General features: G+C 46.1%; 1 protein-coding gene across 4 annotated transcripts in view; it reads right to left on the reverse strand.

The window, feature by feature from the left end:
* LOC139268991 (protein-tyrosine sulfotransferase 2-like) overlaps positions 1-2,966 on the reverse strand; it is a 135,308-nt gene extending 132,342 nt beyond the window's left edge. For 2 of the 4 annotated variants that reach the window (XM_070887911.1, XM_070887914.1), the window contains exon 1: positions 2,828-2,960. The gene's annotated coding sequence lies outside the window, so the exon portion shown is untranslated. Of the gene's footprint in view, positions 1-196; positions 311-2,827 lie in introns of all 4 variants that reach the window. The other 2 variants (XM_070887913.1, XM_070887912.1) reach the window with 2 other exon arrangements.
* Positions 2,967-9,045: the final 6,079 nt, after the last annotated feature.

Raw genomic sequence — 9,045 nt, forward strand, 5'->3', positions numbered from 1 at the left:
CCACTTTTCCGCCCGATATCAATAGCCCTTGATTCCCGTAAAATCTATCTTAGCCTTGAAGATATTGAACTAATTTCCAGCAGAATGTTGAAACAACTGTACAAGGATTGCTGATCCCTGCAGTCTATCCCAATAATTTTGCACAATCGCAGTCACTACCTCGCACACCATCCCACTGCACATTTACAATTATTACCTTATTGTGCGCCTGGGTGGTCATCAAGTGTGAACATGTGGTGTTCACTGGTTCGCTCGAAGTCTTGTGTGACCGGTGGACAATGCAAAGGATACACAATATTACAGATCATTCCTGTAAAATACAGGTGTGTAGCTCTTAAAAAGATCTTACTTCGGGTGGGTCAATCAAAACTTATTAGTAGCACCCTCTGAATAAGAGTGCGCTGCGGTAACGATCAGGATATTTATATACAATTTACATAGAATCTACAGCACAGAAACAGGCCATTCAGCTTAATGAGGCTATGCCAGTGCTTATATTCCACACGAGTCTCCTCTGGTCCTAATCTAATTAACTCTACTCACCCGACTTTATTCCCTCCTCCCCGGATAGACATATTAACACATAGGCCTTGAGGGAGGCACATGCCTTGGAGTCCCTGCCCAATATGGGACAACATGACTGCCTGTCGGTTTTCTCATTATCAGAATGGATTCCCATCTCCTAATACTAAGGAAACTCATCTTCCCTGCGCCTTGCAGCCAGCACGTGCTCCTAGCCCCAGGAGGATGAGGTTGGAGCCTCTGAGCAGGGCAGGTGACCTTCACAGCTCACAATTTATGCTTCACCTGTGAAAATGACAGTTAATGAAGATAACATTGGGGTGAACCTGGCAAAAAATTATGGGCCAAAAATTGCTGGTAAGTTGAAAAGGAAAATAAAGAACTTGCATTTATATAGCGCCTTGCATGTCCTTAGGACATCACAAAGCACTTTACAGCCAATGAAGTACTTTTGAAGTGCAGTCACTAGTCACTGTTGTAATGTAGGGAAGAAATGAGGAAAAATTGCTTCATTCAGAGGGTTATGAATCATTGGAATTCTCTACCTCAAAGGGCTGTGGATACTCAGTCGTTGAGTATATTCAAGGCCGAGATAAATAGATTTAAGGACTCTAGGGAAATCAAGGGATATGGGGATCAGGCTGGAAAGTGTAATTGAGGTCAAAGATCAGCCATGATTTTATTGAATGGCAGAGCAGGTTCGAGGGGCCGTATGGCCAACTACTGCTCCTAATTCTTGCAGCCAATTTGCGCACAGCAAGCGCCCACAAACAGCAATGCGATAACGACCAGATAATCTGTTTTAGTGATGTTGGTTGAGGGATAAATACTGACCAGGACACCGCCAGTGGCCCCAAGAATTCTTCACGTGGCTCTGATGCAAACCCGAGTCACCACACTCACCAATCGAAAATAGGCTCACTTCCTCTTCTTCCTCCTCCCCCCCCCGCCGCTCCTACCCCTGCTCAAGACCTGTTACATCTCAAACTTTTTCCAGTCATTTGAAATGTTAACTCTCTCTCTCCACAGGTGCTGTCTAACTTGATGGTTATTTTCCAGCATCTTCTGTTTTTTATTTCACCTGTGCACCGTTAGGAGTGCTCGAGTGATTTTTGTGCACCATCACTTTGCACTAACGCAGTCTCTCTCTGCCTTGTGCCCCACAACTACAGTGGATTTGCTTTTTTGCAATCTGCCCAAGGGGAAATATTTTTTTTTTGTACTTCGATTATAAGGAACATAAGAATTAGGAACAGGAGTAGTCCATACGGCCCCTCGAGCCTGCTCCGCCATTCAATATCATGGCTGATCTGATCATGGACTCAGCTCCACTTCCCCGCCGCTCCCCATAACCCCTTATCATTTAAGAAATTGTCTATTTCTGTCTTAAATTTATTCAATATCCCAGCTTCCACAGCTCTCTGAGGCAGCAAATTCCACAGATTTGCAATTCTCTGAAAGAAGAAATTTCTCCTCATCTCTCTTTTAAATGGTGGTCCCTTATTCTAGGATCATGCCCTCTAGTTCTAGTCTCCCCCATCAGTGGAAACATCCTCTCTGCATCCACCTTGTCAAGCCCCCTCATAATCTTATATGTTTCAATAAGATCACCTCTCATTCTTCTGAATTCCAATGAGTAGAGAGAGGCCCAACCTGTTCAATCTATCCTCATAAGTCAACCCCTCATCTCCAGAATCAACCTAGTGAACCTTCTCTGAACTGCCTCCAAAGCAACTATATTCTTTCGTAAATATGGAAACCAGAACTGCACTCACCAATACACTGTAGAGCTGTAGCAAGACTTCCCTGCTTTTATACTCCATCCCCTTTGCAATGTTGTGTTTTTAAAAAAAAACAGTCGGCTTTACTGGACACCAATGCACGAGTTCAGTCACTATCACAGCACAGGAACAGTGCGGAGGGAGGAGGAGGGGACATCATAAAATCTCTCAGTTTCCTGTGAGGATGCTGCAGCCCCTGAAAACAGGGCGAAGACATACACGCACTTCCCCCCCCCCCCCTCCTCCTCACTGTCTTCAAATCTGAAGAAAGCCAGCGGCCGCCTGTGTGTATTATTTACCACCCCCGTGACTGATCTTGTACTCTTTAACAGCTTTTTAAAAAAAAATTAAAAGAGAAACCCTGCCATAGTTGGCTCGTCTCAGCCCAGTGAGGGGAGTACCTCAGTATGTATGTGTGTGTGTGTGTGTGTGTGTGTTTGTCACTGAACCCCCCGAGCCGGGCTACCCTCATATACATATAGTTAACCAATAACATTAGGAATGGAAACCGACAGCTAAATTACCATTTTTCTTTCGGTGTACGAACTTTTCCTCACAATCCAGCCAGACTTTACCTCATGAATTGGAGAAGGTGGCCCCTGAATGCCGCTGTAGTCCCGCTCGAGCCTCCGCTGTCCGGCCATCTCGCGCGCGGGCCCCGCTCAACCCAACACATTTGTTTTTAAATCTCATTTACATAAAACGCTTGCGTGATGGCGTCACCAAGCGAGCGAGTCCTTTTTCTCGCTCGGCCGCTGCGCTCCGGGCTCGGCTCTGCGGCGCATGCGTGACCATCCACATGCATTCGGCGAGGTGCATTCACTCCCTGGCCTGTCCACCTTGAAGCTGGGTCAAGAGCACACACACACACAACGTTCCCAGCAATAATTCAACAATTTGCACTTGCATTAACCTGGCCAAATAATTCCCAAGGCGCTTCTTCAACTTACCCTTTCCCTCCAAAGTCCTTGAATGTGTTGTCGCCTCCCAAATCCGTGCCCATCATTCCCAGAGCATCATGTTTGAATCCCTTCAATCTGGTTTCCGCCCCTGTCACAGTACCAAAATGACTCTCGTCAAAGTTACAAATGACATCCTTTGTAACTGTGACAAAGGTAAACCATCCCTCCTCGTCCTCGACTTGTCTGCAGCCTTTGATACAATTGACCACTCCATCCTCCTCCAATGTCTCTCCACCATCGTCCAGCTTGGTGGGATTGCACTCGCCAGGTTCCATTCTTCATAGGCAGTCCCTTGGAATCGAGGAAGACTTGCTTCCACTCTTAAGATGAGTTCTTAGTTGGCTGAGCAGTCCAATACGAGAACCACAGCCCATTCTTATCTATCTAATCATGGCCAGTAAATCACCTGCAATGGCTTCTCTTCTCACTCCCGCATCATTACCTCTGGTGTCCCCCAAGGATCTATCCTTGGCCCCCTCCTATTTCTCATCTATATGCTGCCCCTTGGTGACATCATCCGAAAACATGGTGTCAGTTTCCACATTTACGCTGGCGACACCCAGCTCTACCTCACCATCACTTCTCTCAACACCTCCATGGTCTCTAAATTGTCAGACTGCTTGACCGACATCCAGTACTGGATGTGCAGAGATTTTCTCCAATTAAATATTGCGAAGACCGAAGCCATTGTCTTCGATCCCCGCCACAAACTGCATTCCCTAGGCACCGACACCATCCCTCTCCCTAGCATTGGTCTGAGGCTGAACCAGACTGTTCACAACCTAAGTGTCAGAGAACTTCCGGCCACATATCCGCGGCATAACAAAGACTGCCATATTTCCACCTCGGTAATATCGCCCGTCTCCGCCCCTGCCTCAGCTCATCTGCTGCTGAAACCCTCATCCATGCTTTTGTTACCTCTAGACTTGACTAATCCAACGCACTCCTGGCTGGCCTCCTCCATTCTATCCTATGTAAACTTGAGATCATCCAAAACTTGGCAGCCCGTGTCCTAACTCACACCAAGTCCTGCTCACCCATCACCCCTTGCTGGCCTACATTGGCTCCCTGTTAAGCAACGCCTCAATCCCTTCATGGCCTCGCCCCTCCTTATCGCTGTAATCTCCTTCAGCCTCACAACCCCATAAGATGTCTGTGCTTCTCAAATTATGTCCTCTTGAGCATCCCTGATTATAACTGCTCAAACATTGGCGGTCGTGCCTTCAGTTGCCTAGGCCCTAAGCTCTGGAACTCCCTCCCTAAACTTTTCCGCCTCTCGACCTCTCTTTCCTCCTTCAAGACACTCCTTAAAACCTACCTCTTTGACCAAGCTTTTGGTAATCTGCTGTAATTTATCCTTATCTGGCTTGGTGTCAAATTTATTTTTTTGTCTTATAATCCTCCTGTGAAGCACCTTGGGGCTTTTTATTACGTTAAAGGCACTATCTAAATATAAGTTGTTGTTGTTCATAGGAATGTTATCAGACAAAATGTTGACACCCTGCCACATGTTAGACTGGGTGTTGTGTAATGAGAGAGGATTAATTAGCAATCTCATTGTGCGAGGCCCCTTGGGGAAGAGTGACCATAATATGGTGGAATTCTGCATTAGGATGGAGAATGAAACAGTTAATTCAGTGACCATGGTTCAGAACTTAAAGAAGGGTAACTTTGAAGGTATGAGGTATGAATTGGCTAGGATAGATTGGCGAATGATACTTAAGGGGTTGACTGTGGATGGGCAATGGCAGACATTTAGAGACCGCATGGATGAACTACAACAATTGTACATTCCTGTCTGGCGTAAAAATAAAAAAGGGAAGGTGGCTCAACCGTGGCTATCAAGGGAAATCAGGGATAGTATTAAAGCCAAGGAAGTGGCATACAAATTGGCCAGAAATAGCAGCGAACCCGGGGACTGGGAGAAATTTAGAACTCAGCAGAGGAGGACAAAGGGTTTGATTAGGGCAGGGAAAATGGAGTACGAGAAGAAGCTTGCAGGGAACATTAAGGCGGATTGCAAAAGTTTCTATAGATATGTAAAGAGAAAAAGGTTAGTAAAGACAAACGTAGGTCCCCTGCAGTCAGAATCAGGGGAAGGCATAACGGGGAACAAAGAAATGGCAGACCAAATGAACAAGTACTTTGGTTCGGTATTCACTAAGGAGGACACAAACAACCTTCCGGATATAAAAGGGGTCAGAGGGTCTAGTAAGGAGGAGGAACTGAGGGAAATCTTTATTAGTCGGGAAATTGTGTTGGGGAAATTGATGGGATTGAAGGCCGATAAATCCCCAGGGCCTGATGGACTGCATCCCAGAGTACTTAAGGAGGTGGCCTTGGAAATAGCGGATGCATTGACAGTCATTTTCCAACATTCCATTGACTCTGGATCAGTTCCTATGGAGTGGAGGGTAGCCAATGTAACCCCACTTTTTAAAAAAGGAGGGAGAGAGAAAGCAGGGAATTATAGACCGGTCAGCCTGACCTCAGTAGTGGGTAAAATGATGGAATCAATTATTAAGGATGTCATAGCAGCGCATTTGGAAAGAGGTGACATGATAGGTCCAAGTCAGCATGGTTTTGTGAAAGGGAAATCATGCTTGACAAATCTTCTGGAATTTTTTGAGGATGTTTCCAGTAAAGTGGACAAGGGAGAACCAGTTGATGTGGTATATTTGGACTTTCAGAAGGCTTTCGACAGGGTCCCACACAAGAGATTAATGTGCAAAGTTAAAGCACATGGGATTGGGGGTAGTGTGCTGACGTGGATTGAGAACTGGTTGTCAGACAGGAAGCAAAGAGTAGGAGTAAATGGGTACTTTTCAGAATGGCAGGCAGTGACTAGTGGGGTACCACAAGGTTCTGTGCTGGGGCCCCAGCTGTTTACATTGTACATTAATGATTTAGACGAGGGGATTAAATGTAGTATCTCCAAATTTGCGGATGACACTAAGTTGGGTGGCAGTGTGAGCTGCGAGGAGGATGCTATGAGGCTGCAGAGTGACTTGGATAGGTTAGGTGAGTGGGCAAATGCATGGCAGATGAAGTATAATGTGGATAAATGTGAGGTTATCCACTTTGGTGGTAAAAACAGAGAGACAGACTATTATCTGAATGGTGACAGATTAGGAAAAGGGGAGGTGCAACGAGACCTGGGTGTCATGGTACATCAGTCATTGAAGGTTGGCATGCAGGTACAGCAGGCGGTTAAGAAAGCAAATGGCATGTTGGCCTTCATAGCGAGGGGATTTGAGTACAGGGCCTTGGTGAGGCCACACCTGGAGTATTGTGTACAGTTTTTGTCTCCTAACTTGAGGAAGAACATTCTTGCTATTGAGGGAGTGCAGCGAAGATTCACCAGACTGATTCCTGGGATGGTGGGACTGACCTATCAAGAAAGACTGGATCAACTGGGCTTGTATTCACTAGAGTTCAGAAGAATGAGAGGGGACCTCATAGAAACGTTTAAAATTCTGACGGATTTAGACAGGTTAGATGCAGGAAGAATGTTTCCAATGTTGGGGAAGTCCAGAACCAGGGGTCATAGTCTGAGGATAAGGGGTAAGCCATTTAGGACCGAGATGAGGAGAAACTTCTTCACCCAGAGAGTGGTGAACCTGTGGAATTCTCCACCACAGAAAGTAGTTGAGGCCAATTCACTAAATATATTCAAAAGGGAGTTAGATGAAGTCCTTACTACTAGGGGGATCAAGGGGTATGGCGAGAAAGCAGGAATGGGGTACTGAAGTTGCATGTTCAGCCATGAACTCATTGAATGGCGGTGCAGGCTCGAAGGGCTGAATGGCCTACTCCTGCACCTATTTTCTATGTTTCTGTGAGATGTTTGGGCAGATGACCAAAAGTTTGTTCAAATAAGTAGGTCTGAAAGGAGGAAAGAAAAGTATCGAGCAATGTTCCCTGTAATTATTTTGGGCTGTGCGACCCATTCAAAGCTCCGCTCTTGTGTGTTTTTTTCAATTTAAAAGCAGGCTCACTGGCTGCGTGGGACCTCCAGAGCACTGTGCGGCCACATAGCTGAAAGGAAACATTGGTAGCGAGGCGGAGAGGTTTATGGATGGAATTCCAGAGTTTAGGGCCTAGGCAGCTGAAGGCATGGCCACCAATGGGGGAAGTGATGAAAATTGGGATGTGAAAGAGGCCAGAATTGGAGGAGTGCTGAGATCTCAGAGGGTTGTAGGGCAGGAGGTTACAGAGATAGGTAAGGGCGAGGTCATGGAGGGCTTTGAAAACAAAGATGCGAATTTTAAAGTCATTAGGGTGGAAATTTGGTTGGAGGCTAATTAGGGCGTTAATGGCGGGGGGGGGGGGAGCGGTAAATTTTGCGGCAGGAAATGGTTTACATCTGCAGCCACAAAATTCATCAGCTGGGCCCCGAATGCGGAGCGGAGCGCTAAAGGAGGCATTCTACACCTCTCTTAGGGCCCGAGGCCAGCTGAGCAACTGAAAATCCCGAGTTAAAGAGCCGGCCTCAGAGCGCCTTAAGAGAGGCCTCTCTGGGGAAAAAACAAATCGGCAAAAAAAAACATTCCCAATACCTTGCTCATCCCACATAAACATAAATCGGCAAAAAACAACAATCACACTTACCTCAGGTATTCATTCCTTCCCTCACCGCAGCCGGAACAGCTCGGACCACACGCTTTCCCAGGCGATCCCACTAGGGCGTGCTACGAGGCACTACCATCCCCCCCCCACCAGAAAACAAATTTCAGAACGTTGCACACCGGCTCACCTCTCCAGGGTGGTACTGCTCCGTGCCCCCGCAAACCTGGCACCGAATGTCCCAGTGGGGCGCTGTAAGCTGGCCGCCCGCCCGGAAACCAATTCTGCCGCCATTACCGCCCCTTCGGGGCGTGAACAGAGTTAGGCAACAGACCGAATTTCCACCCCAAGGATAATATGAATTTAAGTCTGAGATCTTAAGTGACATGTGATATTGTTATCTGTTTCTCTCTTCACAGATGTTGCCTGAGATGCTAAGTGTTTCCAGCATTATCTATTTTAATTTCAGATTACCTTGCATCATCACCCCTTTTTGTCATTTAATCTCTCTTATCCTGCACCCTATTGCAGGCCTTTCCCTTTGTTATTTCCTCTTCCTCCTCTGCGGTAACTCTATTTCTCGCCATAAAAGCTGCATGACTTGCTGTTTCTAGTATTCTCTGTTTTTATTTCAGAATTCCAGCATCCGCGTATTTTGCTTTTGGATATATTGTGGTACAGGTATACACATACATGCCAACCATCAGTGTTTTGAGCAAATCTGTACCCTCTCTATTGCTTCAACATCCTTCCTATATTATTGAGCCCAAAATTGTGCAGAGTACTTGCAATGCAGTCTTACTAAGGTTATTAATATCCCCTTGCAGCTTCCTTTGATCGTCGTAATTTTTTGCTCTCCTTCCTATTTTAGTATCCTCTGCATATTTGAATACCACTCCTTCTACTCCTATATCCGAATTATTGATGTATACAGTGACCAGAAGTGATCCAAGACAGAGCTATGTGGGATACCACTACCTACTTTCTACCACACTAAGAAACTGCTTTTAACTCCTACTTTCTGCTTCCTCCCTTCCAACCAATATGTAATCCAATTTGCTACCCCGCCCCAATACCACGCCCCTTAATCTTCTGCAAATGTCTCCAGTGTGGTACCTTGTAAAAGGCTTTCTGAAAGCCACTGCATTTCCCCCATATCTGTCTCCTCCTGTAAGAACTATCAGGTTTGTCAAATACAATCTTCCGTTTTGAAA

The sequence above is a fragment of the Pristiophorus japonicus genome, chromosome 8 (genome assembly GCF_044704955.1).
Source record: "Pristiophorus japonicus isolate sPriJap1 chromosome 8, sPriJap1.hap1, whole genome shotgun sequence".
Lineage (NCBI taxonomy): Eukaryota > Metazoa > Chordata > Chondrichthyes > Pristiophoridae > Pristiophorus > Pristiophorus japonicus.